The sequence below is a fragment of the Mytilus trossulus genome, chromosome 8 (genome assembly GCF_036588685.1).
Source record: "Mytilus trossulus isolate FHL-02 chromosome 8, PNRI_Mtr1.1.1.hap1, whole genome shotgun sequence".
Taxonomy (NCBI): Eukaryota; Metazoa; Mollusca; class Bivalvia; order Mytilida; family Mytilidae; genus Mytilus; species Mytilus trossulus.
The window spans coordinates 65,942,234-65,957,596 of record NC_086380.1 but is presented as its reverse complement, the minus strand read 5'-3'; the positions used below and the strand labels follow the sequence as shown (position 1 = coordinate 65,957,596).

At 32.5% G+C, this 15,363-nt stretch overlaps 1 protein-coding gene across 1 annotated transcript in view; it reads right to left on the bottom strand.

Annotated features, from left to right (window-relative positions):
• The window catches only part of LOC134681278 (hemicentin-1-like), a 111,639-nt gene that overhangs the window by 58,420 nt on the left and 37,856 nt on the right, over positions 1–15,363 (bottom strand). The window lies entirely within an intron of this gene.

Sequence of the window (15,363 nt, the reverse complement as noted above, 5' to 3'; positions counted from 1 at the left end):
GGGTACTTGTAAATCCCAACAATTAGACACAAGGAACAGATCTGAGAGTACGCACTAGTTAATTGACACATAGTTCAAAGCCACAAACAACAAATAAAAAAAAACATGTATCTAAGACTAAATTATCAATCCGTACACATCCAACATCCAATGGATTTAGTGTAAAGACGTCATAAACACTCAGAGAAACACATGACCTTGTGCAATGTATCGACGGATTGTAGATCCATGACTGTGTATATGTATATAACATACTAGTAATATTTAGTTTGCCTTAAATGTGCTGATAACAAAATTAATAGTAATACCGATAAAAACAATATTCAAGGTTCTTATTAAAGTGTTGAATTGGTAATCTTTTAGAATAAGTTTATCTAAAGGAGCAATAAGTTTACCAGGATCATTTCTAAACTTCCGGGCACGGTTAACAACATTTCCGTAAAAATGAGGATGTGCTATCCCATTTGAAATAAGTTTTTTAAAGGTACATCCAAACTTTGAAATCAAATCTTTATATCTATGGGAAAATGTAGACAAAGTTTCAAGTAATTTATGGTAACGATATCCCTGGTTTAATAATTTACCAGTAAAACATAAATTACGTTCGTTAAATTTTAAAACGACACAACAGACATGGGCATATAGCGAACGAGATTATTTAACGAAAAAATATGATTATTTAACGAAAAAATATCATCAAAATAACGATAAGTGTTGTTGAATTTATCAATTAAATGTAATTTCGACGGGTCTTTTCTGAGTTTAGTCATTTTCTCAAGTGTAAATCAAATTATATGTATATGCTACTGATTTTTTTATCAACACAAAAAATAACTTTAAAATAGGAAATATATCAATAAACAAATATTGTCTACGTATAACATTCATAAGTAACAGTAAACTTGACAGTGCTCAACACATTGATATTGCTGTTTTTTTTTATTTCATGGAAGTAAGGAAATTTGAACAATATATTGTCTAACAGTAGTTATCAAAACTACAGTCATAGGGAAGTAACCTTTCTTTTCACTTCGTTACCAAGTGTGAAAGCAGGTCTATTTACAGCTGTACTCCGTCTGTTCTTACGTCTGAGAGACCTGAGTGGAAATGTTTCGTGGTATCTATGGAAGGGAATGATTTTATATTTTATCTACATCTTCCTAATTTTGAAGCGTGTAAGCAACTTTTAACATCTGATGTGCAGCCAATTCCTGTTAGTAGATTGTTTAAAATCCCCTTGTATCATAAAGAAAGGATCGTCAATCTTTCTTTGTCTACTATAGAAAGGAATGATTAAATAGTTTGTCTGAGGCTTTAAATGTTTGGTTTATAATGTCGTCGTCAGGGCAACCGTCGCTATATATCCATGCATCACCATCCGTATGAATTCACACTCTGTCAAAATGGCACAATCGGTAAAATCATTAGGTAAGGTATAATACCCTTCTTTCAGAATAGTCTAATCAGACAGATATATTGGGTATCTATCTTACAAGTATTCTCTTAAAGGAGGATATTATATTTTACCTTATAATGACTTCATGGTTAAGCTAGTATGCAACCTATTGTCAAAGGTATGACATTTACCCACACACTCAATGCATTTTGCTGTAATTTATTAGGAAAACTCATCAGCGTGGAGTATTATACACATTCAGCATGCAAATGCCTTTGCACAGAATAAAAAATATAATACCAGTGACAGGGAAAAATTGTCAACATATCAGCATTTATAATTAATGTTTACGAGTAATACTAATTAAAGTAAAAACAAAGGATATCGGGAAATATCATTTCACAGAAACATGCTTTAAGATGAATATCATATTAAAAATTTATTGTATATTACTAGGACATGTGTATTCAGTGGAGTTTGAATTAACGTTCACCTATTTTGCTGAAAATTATCAGAAAAAAGTATGCTTTATATGTGAAATTGGATTATATATCTAGGAAAATATCCATAAATAGTAGATGGCTTGGATTCATTTACTTGTGAAATTAACTTCAACTGATAAATATAAGCTCATTTAACGATCCTTGATTTAAATTTTGGTTCTGCCTTATGGTAAAGATATATGATATCATTCCTTGTATCTTTGATGAGTTTCTGTAACTTCTCCTTTAAAATGGTTGCAATTTTTCTTTTTTGAAACGGATATTCTTTAAGAAAAGTTAGTTCCGATGTCATAAATCACTCGTCTAAACTCGGTTGATTCCATAACTCCAACGATAGTACCGCGTTTTTTTCGAGCTTCGCCAAAAAAAACACCAATATAAGCCTAATGAGATCCAAGACAGAATCGGTAAACAAAAATGTTTATCAAAGTGTTATTGTGAGCAGTAGGTATACTGCTGTTCGCTGATTAATAGTCATAAATCGATACAGCGAATACAAATCCAGGTCATAAAACAAAATTCGAGAGAACACATCAACTATTAGACATGTTAGAGGAAAACAACGTATTATACTTTTTCCAGTATATATCTATATATTTATTTCCACCTTCCTATCTTCCTCTCCAAGTACATACAATTTCATTTATTCACCAGAAATTGACAAAACGGCATGAACAGTGCTAATTATAAATCACTTAGGTTGCTATATTTAACATTGTTCAATAAGATAAAAAAAAAAAGGTAAAATAAGAATTGTTGCTTTATTATATTGCGAAATGCTTTTTATTACATTTTTCTTGTTTCCTGTACATTATTTATGTTTTCTAAAAAATATATATATATATACCTTCATTTATGTACCACTTACATTTAAGGGGGCTCGCGGATCTATTCACTTTGTTTTATTTAATAAAGGATTTCGCTATGTTTTACTATAAATGAACTTTATCTTATACTTAATAGAAACAGAAAATTAAAAAATAGGGTCGTCGTTCATTTACGCCCACAATCAGCCTTCGAAAGAAACATACATTTTTAGCTCACCCGGGCAAAAAGACCAAGTCAGCTTTTCTCATCACTTGGCGTCCGGCGTCCGTCGTCCGTCGTCCGGCGACGTTAACTTTTACAAAAATCTTCTCCTCTGAAACTGCTAGGCCAAATTAAACCAAACTTGGCCACAATCTTCATTGATGTATCTAGTTTAAAAATTGTGTTTTTGACCCAGCAAACCAACCAACCAAGATGGCTAAAAATAGAACATAGGGGTAAAATGCAGTTTTGGGCTTATAACTCAAAAACCAAAGCATTTAGAGCAAAAATTACAGGGTTAAATTGTTTATCAGGTCAAGATCTATCTGCCCTCAAATTTTCAGATGAATCAGACAACCCATTGTTGGGTTGCTGCCCCTAAATTGGTAATTTAAAGGAAATTTTACTGTTTTTGGTTATTATCTTGAATATTATTATAGATGGAGATAAACTGTAAACAGCAATAATGTTCAGCAAAGTAAGATTTACAAATAAGTCAACATGACCAAAATGGTCAGTTGACCCCTTTAGAAGTTATTGCTCTTTATAGTCAATTTTTAACCATTTTTCGTAAATCTCCATGATCTTTTACAAAAATCTTCTCCTCTGAAACTACCATGCCAAATTTATCCAAACTTTGCCACAATCATCATTGATGTATCTAGTTTTAAACTTGTGTTTTTTTACCCGGCCAACCAACCAAGAAGGCCACCACGGCTACAAATAGAACATGGAGGTTAAATGCAGTTTTTTGTTATTACTCAAAAACCAAAGCATTTAGAGCAAATCTAACAATAGGTAAAATTGTTTATCTGGTCAAGATCTATCTGCCCTGTAATTTTAAGATGAATGGGACAACCCGTTGTTGGGTGGCTGCCCCTGAATTGGTAATTTTAAGGAAATTTTGCTGTTTTTGGATATTATCTTGAATATTGTTATGGATAGAGATAAACTGTAAACAGCGAAAACGTTCAGCAAGGTAAGATTTACAAATAAGTCAACAGGATCAAAATGGTCAGTTGATCCCTTTAGGAGTTATTGCCATTTATAGTCAATTTTTAACCATTTTTCGTAAATCTTAGTTAACTTTTACAAAAATCTTCTCCTCTGAAACTACTAGGCCAAATTTTACCAAACATAGCCAGAATCATTATTAGGCTATCTAGTTTAACTAAATTGTGTTTTGTGACCGGGCAAACCAACAAAGATGGCCGCTACGGCTAAACATAGAACAGAGGGGTAAAATGCAGTTTTTGGCTTATAACTCAAAAACCAAAGCATTTAGAGCAAATTTGACACGAGGTAAAATTGTTTATCTGGTCAAGATCTATCTGCCCTGAAATTTTTAGATGAATCGGACAACTCTTTGTTAGGTTGCTGCCCCTAAATTAGTAATTTTAAGGAAATTTTGCTGTTTTGGGTTATTATCTTGGAAATTATTATAGATAGAGATGAACTGTAAACAGCAATAATGTACAGCAATTTCAGAATCAAAAATAAGTCAAATGACCAAAATGTTCAATTGACCCCCTTAGAAGTTGTTGTCCTTTATAATCAATTTTTAACAATTTTCATAAAATTTGTAAATTTTACTAACATTTTCCACTGAAACTACACGGACAAGTTCACTATAGATAGAGATAATTGTAAGCAGCAAGAATGTTCAGTAAAGTAAGATGTACAAGCACATCACAATCACCTAAACACAATTTTGTCATGAACTGCCTGCTTCCTTTGTTTAATTCACATATACCAAGGTGAGCGACACAGGCTCTTCAGAGCCTCTAGTTGTTATTGTCCTTTTTTTCTGTTGAACTAATAGGAGAAATAGCGGAAATATCGAAATACAAAAGAAGTTAATTACAGAAATCGCTTAAATTGAACATTTATTTAGTTCATGTACAGCTTAATTGAAAACAGCAAAACAAAATATAGGTCACCGATGAGCTAAAAAAGATATTTCAATTTTAATGGCAAAATTGACATTATTGCACCAAAGGGAGATACTTTGGAGCGTTTTCAATGATATCTACATTTTAAAAGTCACCTGTGGCCACCACGTATTGACTTTTTGGAATGATTTTTGTACCATATGATAAAGTAACAACTACTTAAGGTAATTAATAAAATTTGTAATGAAAAATAAATGTTTATTTTTTTCTGAAAATCTTATACCGGCGAGCCTCCTTAAACTCAAATACTCTTAAACGTTACTTGCGAAATGGCAAAGATTGAATATACGGTTGCTGATCAAATAAAATACTTTATTAGTGTCCATAGAACACGAGTGCCCCACTCACACTTTCATTAACTATGTTCAGTGGACTGTGAAATTTGAGTCAAAACTTAAATTCGCATAAAAATTAGAAAGATCATATTGTATTGATAAGGAACATGTGTAGTAAGTTTCAAGTTGATTGAACTTCAACTTCATCAAAAACTAACTGGACAAAAAACTTTAACCTAAAGCGGGACAGACGGACGAACGTAAAGAGAGACGAACAAACGCACGGACGGACAAACGGACGCACAGACCAGAAAACATAATGCCCTTAAATGGGGCATCAATAAATAACTTCCAATTCGACACTATTGTGAGATGTCACCACATTTGGTAGCACTATGACCTTTAATATTCCAGCACTTGTTCGATCGAATCAGGTAGCATCTCAATGACATGTTGGAGTGCTTTATTGTTTTATGTGGAAAAAATTGTTCTATGTTTTCTCTTTGGAGCCATCATCACCTGCATTCGTCGTCTTAACATTCACAAAAGAAATTTTAGCTATTGTTTAATGCGTAGTATTGGATTCACCATCACATAAACATGCTTAAAATAAATATCTATAGACAAAATATTATAATCAGATGTCAATATAATATAACTGTATGCAACTGTCATACAAGTGAGAGGTTTAGCTAGCTATAAAACAAGGTTTAATCCACACTTTTCTCCATTAGAAAATGCCTATACCAAGTCAGGAATATGGCAATTGTTATTCATTCGCTTGATGTCGCAAATAATTAACCTTACCCCGTTAATTTTGGAGAAAAAATTAAAGTGAATCGTCAAAATCAGTCGTCTTATTTTTTGTCTAAAAAAAGTGTAAATTTCATCGGCATGCACTTAAATTTACTGTTATCGTCATTTTTTTACTGTTATTTGTCAGGAAGGTACATCAATTACAGCTATCCTGTAGAACAGAAATGTATATTTAAACGGATCTTGAACTTATATGATTACACAGAGGTTTTCATTTAAACAAATCATACAAAGTTCTTATTTCACGAATGATTTGTATTATTAATAATTAAAAAGAAAAAAGTACGCTGTTGGATAAATAGTTTTCACTGATACTTATAAACACACAAATGAATATAGTATAGCTCAAATTATCTTTCTTTGTTATTATACATCGCTGTCGTTAAATACTTGTAACACCCATGGCGTATTTCAAAGTATAGATTAAAGGGACAGCCGGTTCAGTCAACGGCTGTCAGGTCGATGGCAATGCATACATTTGAACAAATGCTCGAACTGAAATTTTACACTATTAAAATTGAGTATGTAAAAATTTTTCAGCCTTATCAAAAAAAGAAGACAACATGTTATAAATTCATGCATCCAGATTTGAATAATGACTTAGTACATTAAATTGACGCATAATATATAATACATTTATACTAAGTCTTAAATGCCTATTTTAGTCTTCCAAATGTTTTTCTTTTAATTTTTTGGGCTTTAATCGAGCTATCCATGAAACTTGAGAGACAGGTTGTTGATATAAAGCTGTCTTTAAAATCTGCAAAACTCTTAATTATAAAAAAGTTAAATGTCAGTTAGTTTTTTTACATTTGAAAACATTTTATGACTACAGATTAGAACTCTTTAATGGATTTACCTTCATCGGGAACGCTCGAAGGCGAATATTGAAAAGCCAATGATGTATAAGAACTGATAAAATTGAGAGTTTATATATTTGAATAATACCGGAGTAAAGAGACACAGCTTACTCTTGATGTTATGTATTTTTATCGTCAAGGAGTTATATACTGTCAATGTACTGTCCTGTTGAATAAATTTTGAAAATACAAATAATATTTGAAGCAATATTTTCGTAGCTGCCACATGTGTATCAGGCTATGCTTACCCTTCCGGAAAACCTGGGGTTCGTGTTGCTTAGTCTTTAGTTTTCTATGTTGTGTCGTTTGTGCTTTTATTTGTTTGTTTGTTTTTTCACTTTTTAGCAATTGTGTTGTCAGTTTATTTCGATCTATGAGTTTGATTTTCCCTTCGGTATCTTTTTTCCTCTCTTTTCAACATGTTCAATTACTAAAGGTACATAAAGGTTGTGAAATAAAAAAAGTAACATACACACTGTGTCTCTCTATCCTGTTTTTAACGGTTATTAAGGTATCATTATTGAAAGCAAACATTCAATACAGGTTGATTGATACCTTATTCAGAGTCAGGACGTTTCAGGGAGGGCCGTGCTTATTGCTAAAACATCATAACCATGTAAGTGTGGGTTTGAGTATCTGTGTCGTGGAGTTGATGTCAAAATGGTGTAAACACGTACACCAGCTGAATTATATAAAAACAACCACCGTGATAAGCAATATAGATAACATAGATAATCAACGTACAACAGTGTCAACAGAAATCGATGACGTACAACGAACAAGACCAGAAGTGTGATGTAATTTGCGGATCGCAACAAAAAGAGATAAATTGAATTGCTTACCGGTGAACTGGATCATTTTATGATTAAACTTTGTATATGTTTATTATAATCTCATTGCATGTTAAGCAGGATCTGCTTATCCTTCCGGGGCAACTGAGATCACCCGTATTTGGTGAAGTTCGTTTTGCTAAGTCCTTAGTTTTCTGTATAGTGCCTATTATTTGTCTGTTTGTCTTTTTGTTTTTTAGCCATGGAATTGCCATTTTATTTTCGATCTATAAGTTTGAATGTCCCTTTGGTACGTCTCTTTCGCCCCTCTTTTACCTTTAGTCGCAAATATTAAAAAAGTGTAACTAAAGGTATTTTTATTAATGGTTACGAGATTGTAATAATTACACGTCAAGCTCCTTGCGTATAGGTGAGTCATTATAGACGTCCATGTTTACTGAATCGTTGTAGACATTAATTCAATAATGTTTTGCCTGGTATCCGTGTAGTCCATTGAATTATATCAAACATTGTACGTTTAATCGAGAATTTGACCCTGTTTTGTCAACTACAATAAGACAACTGCAAAGTTAAAAATTACCTCTATAGACCCTTCTTTGCAGGAGTAATAATCATCTACAGACGACTTTGATTCTCTGAAGGAGAAAATGACAGACAAACTGTACACGTCACTAGATTGCCATACAGAGTTCAAGAGGTACTGAAAACAATAAACCTCAGGCAGTCTTTCATTACTAGATATACTCAAAGAGTTCCTGTATGCATCAGGACGTCTTCCATCCATGTGCACGATTGGATTGACATACTTATTACATAAAGGATGGCTATTTTCTATCATTTCTGCTACACATGTCATTAATTTGACACCCTTGGTAAGTATGAGTTCGTAATCAGCTTTGACTTTTTTGTTGTATTTTGAAATTGGTCCATTTCATTGGCAGACATTTTCGCATTGTAAAATTGTATATCAAAAGGACTATAGTCAATAACATTATTACAGATTGCACAGTACATATTTTTGAAAATATTTTTTTTATAGTCCACAACGGGAGGACCATATTCGACATGTCCAATTGTAACGCTAAACCCCGCCTCATTGGGCGATGCACATTTTGTAATTAACTCCACCAGTTTAAACGTGTTTGTTAGTGAAAGAGATATTTAAAAGGTAAAGGTCTATAATATGACATTTATAGAGTGTAACTGAACCGTAGGTCAGTTTATTAGTAATCAATCTGATTCTGTTAAACTTATTGTTTTATATACCTTGATTGTTAAAACGAATGGAATGTGACGACATTGATTTTCGTCGTCTCTTTATATACCTTAATATTAAGCTCATGACAACCCATGATTTGCAAATTTAAGAGGGGGCGCATGTCCTCCACTACACCGCCTGAATCCGCCTCTGGTAGTTATGCATTGCAAGAAGGATGATTTTATGGTCAGTCAACCAGTAGCACAACAGAGAGGCGACATATACCGAACGGAAATTCAAACTCATAAGTCATTTACAATTTAACTGACAATATCATTGTAAAAAAACAAAAATCAATCCAAAGACAAACAACATTACATAAAATATAACATAAGAAATTCAAGACTTAGCAACATGAACTCGACCAAAACGTGGGATACCACTCGTATTGTGAATACTATAGAAGCTGTCTCACGACTTTGGTCCTGATAATGCTTCCTGTCATCTTGCAGACTACGTCCGATACTCATCTACCAGTACCCCATCATCGTGGTAAGCGGGTTGACAAGCTAACCAATCTAGCCCTGAAAGCAGCCGTTGTGAAGTAAATGAATATCAAAATATGTAAAACCAAAACAACTCAACAATCCAAGATGGCAGGTTACACTAAAGACCTGAAAGTGGACCTGAAAAGACCTGAAAATATACGACTAAATCATTCAAATTGCAATAAATTTTATTATTGGATGGAATTTCATCAAGTTGGAATTTTATCAATTGTAAATATCCATAGTTCATTAAAAGTGTTTTTAATTAAAAAAGAATGTTTGAAGCCAAAAGTTGGACCTGAACGGAGAAATGAAAAGACCTGGAGGGACCTGAAAATCTATGGTCGGACTAATTCTGACTTCAATATCTTTTTTAATATTCAGTGGATATCTATCTTTCAACTTTTGATTTTTGAAACAAAAAGTTCAATATAATGATAATATAAAATTAAAAAAATATATGAAAAATATCGTTGGGGTGTCAAAACTCGCACCCTTAACGGAAAATTAAATAACATAAATTTGCTTGAAAAGACTGTGGTAAGATTTATTCAGAATATATACTGTTTTCAATCAATCTCCTTGAAATATGAATTCTGTTATACATGTTATAGGACAGGTAAAATATATGATTGAAATGAAAAAGAATTTTATCGAAAATATAATGGTTGAGTTACACAATTCGGACCTTGTCGGGGGAAATAAAAGACATGAATGGATCATGGGGGTAGATGCATTTAAACTAGCACAACTTTTTTTTCAATTTGTTTTTATTTTAGACTAAAGTCTATTAGAGAGAACGAATGACTTTATATTTATACAGGAACATATTTGAATATAAAATACCTTGTTGGTGTTGAATCCTGGACCTAAAGGAAAAAAATGCAAGTTAAAATTATTCAAACAAATCAACTTGCTTAAACTGCATTAATATATATCAAAGCAGGTCTTAAAGGTTCATGAAGTAACTGTATTTCCAGACTTAAGGGGGCTCTCGATTCTGAATCATTTTTTTTTAATATAAGATTTTGCTATGTTTTTCAATAAATGAACTTTATCTTATACTTTATAGAAAAATAAAATAAAAAAGAGGGGTCACCGATCATTTACGCTCACAATCTGCCTTCGAAAGGAGCATACAATTTTGTAAAGTTACTTTTTTTCTGTTGAACTAATAGGAGAAAAAGAGGTAATGTCGAAATTAAAAAAAGAACTTAATTACAGAAATCGCATAAATTTTACATTTATTTGTGTATAGCTTATTTGAAAACATTTATAAAAAAATATAGGTCACTGATGAGTAAAAAAAGATTTTTCCATTTTAATGCCTTAATAGCATTGTTACACCGAAGGGAGATCATTTGGAGCTTTTGCAAAGATATGAACATTTTAAAAGTCATCTGGGGCCAAACCGAATCGATGTTTTTTATTAATTTTTGTCTCATATCAAGTAATAACTAATAGTGCAATAAATAACATTTGTTGTGAAAAAACAAATGTTTAATTTTTTGCTGAAATTTTTGTACCCGCGAGCCTCCTTAACACCAATTATTGCTTTACCAGATATAATTTCGATAGTGAATCAGTTGCGTGATGTGAATACCACTGATAGGCGAGTGACTTATTTCAAAAAGACGCTTAGTTAACGACTTTTATGCACCCACCTAACACACGGCTGTATTATATATCATTCGAAAGCTGATAATCTGTACTTTCTGTTTTGCCCGGTCGTAAAAAAATCGTACGGTGCATTTTCTGTTAAATCAAAATCAAAGGTCATAAAAAAAAATCCATTTTTACGATTATTAAATAAAACGCTTCTTTTTTATTCATATGAACTCTATGGAACATGATACATAATTTCCAAATCAAACAAAAAAATAAGAAATTCGATGCGCAAAATTTCCCGAAAATTGAAATTTATCACAAATCCTAAAAAAATGTTTTTTTTTTCAAAAAGTAAAATATAGCTTGGGGAAATCGATATTTGTATGCTAAAAAATAGATAAATGTATATATTTTAGGTGAAGGAATATTTGTTTTGTAATTTTAAGATGTTATTATTTATTTTTGTTCATGGAACAGCCTTCTATTGAAGTGTTTGCAGTTGCCCAAAAATATACCATCTTCAAATAGCGATCATTTTGTTAATTTATGTTAAAATAGCACATCGCTAATTGTGAATATCAGGGAGGAGAATGAGATTTCATAATAAAAGAAGGGATATTTAAAGTTATAATATAATATATGCGAGGCAATTGAGGTTAAACTGTTTTTTACTGAGTCAAACTTTTTTACTTTTTGTAATTATGTTTAAATGCAAACATGACTTTGCTACTAAATCGTAGGAAACATTGAAATAAGTAACCTTGGTTAGAAACACGAGAGTGATGTAATGAACTAAAAAAATGCGGCTGTTTCTTATTTAGTTTAAAATCGTGTTATATTAAATCATATTAAATGTGTTTAGAAGTTTATTCGCTTTAATTATTTGAATAAAAGATGCTTTGAGAAATTTCTACATAAGCTTTTAAAATACATAAGCATGTCATTGTGGATGTAAAACACTATAAGCAGTGTATAATAACAAAATGACAAAGTTAAATACCCTTCTTTACCTTATAAGATCATTAGCTGTTTTAGGAGTGATCGTGTTCATGGTATGCTGTGTTTTGTGGACTGTTGTTCGTCTCTTGGACTTTAACTTTATTTTGTTCATGGTTTTAATTAACTTTATTTGATTCATGGTTTTAGATGTTGATTGTCCCTTTGGTATTTTTTTTTACTTTAAAGACATTAAGTTGCAGTAATGAAAATCGGCCAAAAGTCACCTCAAAGTAAAGTGAAGAAGATAAACGCAATAAGACAAATATCCGCGATAATACTAAGTAACTTAATTTGCTCACGGTGATATATATATAGAACCAAATTGTTATCATGACACATTTAGCTACACTGATCTATCATTTTAAAACTTTTTACTACTTGAATAAGGACGAAATATACTATAGGGACATCAAACTCAGACTAATTAAAAACGAACTGACAAAGCCGGGCAACAAACGAACAAGACAAGTATACAAAACACAACATATAGCTACATATTGAGTAACACAATCTCCCCAAAATATTTTGATTGAACTCAGGGCTCCCAAAGGGTAGGAAGATTATGTTGACAACCGTCTTAGTTGAATTAATCTCTTTCCACTTTGCGTGAGCAAGTGCTACCTTGTAGCGGCATTAGTCTGCTCTTTTTCGAAATCTACAAACGTGTGTTTAACGTGCAAGAGATACGGCTCTTTCTTTACACGGGTCAGCCATTATCGTCCCCTTCCGATGGACTTTCATTGTTTCCTTAAGACCATACTCACAAATGGTGTCTTGTAGAGCCGAAAATTCAGTCCCTGACATTTTCATCACGGAACGGAAATCGAACCAGGAACCTTTGTGTTAGTAGTTCGATGCACTAACCACTACACCACTGCTCTCTTTTATCCGTCTTGTGGCTCATGTATTTCATAACTCGGTGCCAAGCCTTATTCGTTTGGTGTCATTCACGGCAGATGACGGCAATTTGGTTACATCGATGGAACTTATCAGTCGTCATCTGGCGAAACAGATATCTCATAATTGTCAACCAACTCGTAGTGGCGTCCATATGACAGTTGGTATCGAATACTCTGTTTCTTTGTATGATGGCGTGTGTTTTTTGTAGCAGTTCAGTGTTTCTGTTATATCGTTGTGTTCCTCTTATAGTTGATGCGTTCCCCTAGTTTTGTGACACGGATTTATTTCAGTTACTAGTAAATCGATTGATCACTATTGAATAGCGGTATGATATAGTTGCCTTTATTTCAGAGGAGATGCGGCTCAATAAAATCGGTCTCCTCCTTTAGTAGTATAGATATGCAGGCGTTGCTATAATGTTGTCAGATGGAAATGAGAAGTTTATAATTTTGTAGTAAGGGGTGGTTTTATGGGTTGTTTTATGCACATTTCTCTTGTCGTAAAACTTTTTCTCAACCAACCCTCATCATCGACTTCAAGATACGTGATGGAGTAAACTACATCTGTTGAGTCTTTTATTTCCAATTTCAATGGAAAATACGAGTCAAACATTGTCGCAAATTTTGCGCTCTTAAGTGAGATGACATCATCTACATAGTGGAAAGTGAAGTTTCAAGATAATGAAAGCTTCTTTTCAGTCGTCATCAGAAACTCTTGCATGAAGTTATCCTCGTATAAAAAATGAACTAGTCATTCAAGCTATTCAGGAAGTCTAGTTGTAACTAGAATCTTTGAGTATAAATGGATATTTTTTCTTCAAAATTATTCTTATTTTATGAATTAATACATGTAAACAATGAACAACGCAATTCAAGCAATCAAGAAATCAAGTTTTATAATGTGTTTACTAGTTTTATGAAATTCTTTGAAATTTCAATTTTCATCAAATTATTTTTATTCATTTTGGTCGAAATTTTCAATTCACATAAAATAAACAAAATGGTCTTTTCACTACATCAATATTTATAATAAAGCTACAAATCAAACAATTAGAAAAGTCAAAATATGTATATTTCAGACTGGTGGTTACAATGCAGATTGCAATTCTCTTAGTTTCACCCCCTTTACTTCAAGCAATAAGATGATTCGCGCACATATTTTTTTACTCTAAATTTTGCAGATTCTTAAGAATTTGTTTATTTAATCTTATATTGACCACATACAATGTTTAAATAGGAAGAAATTCTTAAAAGCAGTGTTTTCGCAGATGGCGGTATTTTGGGCAACTGTATTAGTTGTTATGATTTGCTGTTTGATTAGAAGTAAGCATACTTTTAGGAAATTTTATGATGTCAAAAACTTCTTTGATAGTCATTACAGGGTATAACTTAGTTTAAAGTGATTAGCAGTTGCACCAGAAAGAAAAATTTGGGTTTTCCCATATTTTGTTAACTTTTACCCGAATTTCAGGAAACATGTACGCTATGTCAAAAACACGCTTTAAATATTAAAAAATGCATTTGAATAATGACTGTTAATCGCTCTGCTAAAAGTTTAAATTGTTTGCATATGTGAATTAAGTATCAAAAGTCATATAATGCAATTAGGCTGAAATCTTCAAAAATATGCACTTATTCGTCCTTGGCCTTTGATCTCGATTTGACGGAAATTGCACCGTACGATTTTTTTACGACCGGGCAAAACAGATAGTACAGATGTGTAGCTTTAAAATGATATATAATTTAGCCGTGTGTTAGGTAGGTGCATTAAAAATTTAATTTTATGGTTAAAGTCACTCGCCTATGATGATATAGTTATCAAAGGTACCAGGATTAAAATTTAGTACGCCAGAAGCGCGTTTCGTCTACATCAGACTCATCAGTGACGCTCATATCAAAATAGTTATAAACCAAAAAAATACAAAGTTTTTCCATTCGTGTTCTTTTACGATACAACTTTCAAGCTTTGTGACTTTTATGTGTCACCGCTAGTGTTTCGAAACATAATCTTTGAAGATGAACCAATCATGGCAGTTGCATTTTTGATACACGGGAGAAAGAAGGAAAAGTAGATATTCAGATATTGAACAAAAGCTCTACCGTTCGTAACTGACAGAGAGCCAGAAAAAATTTAGAAAGAAACGATAAAAAGTCCGGAAGAAAGAAGCCTAGAGCAAATTAATATGACATTGATGTGGTACCAGCTCCAGATTCGGAGGCCGTTGCAACAGAAATTTCAGCTCCTCCTTGCAGCCCTGTTAGTTTGTCACCAAGGACACCTAAACAGCCAAAAACACCTAAGGTAAAATCTCCATGTACAAGAAAGCGACTACGCTTTGCATTTAAACAAGCAGATATACGAGTCATTTCACCTCGAAGTACATGGCCACTACCAGTTAAAAAAAAAGGAAACTTTCGATGTAAAAATTTTCAGATAAAACACCATGGGTTAGTGGTCGTACTCTCGAGCACAGAAATAAAATAATTAT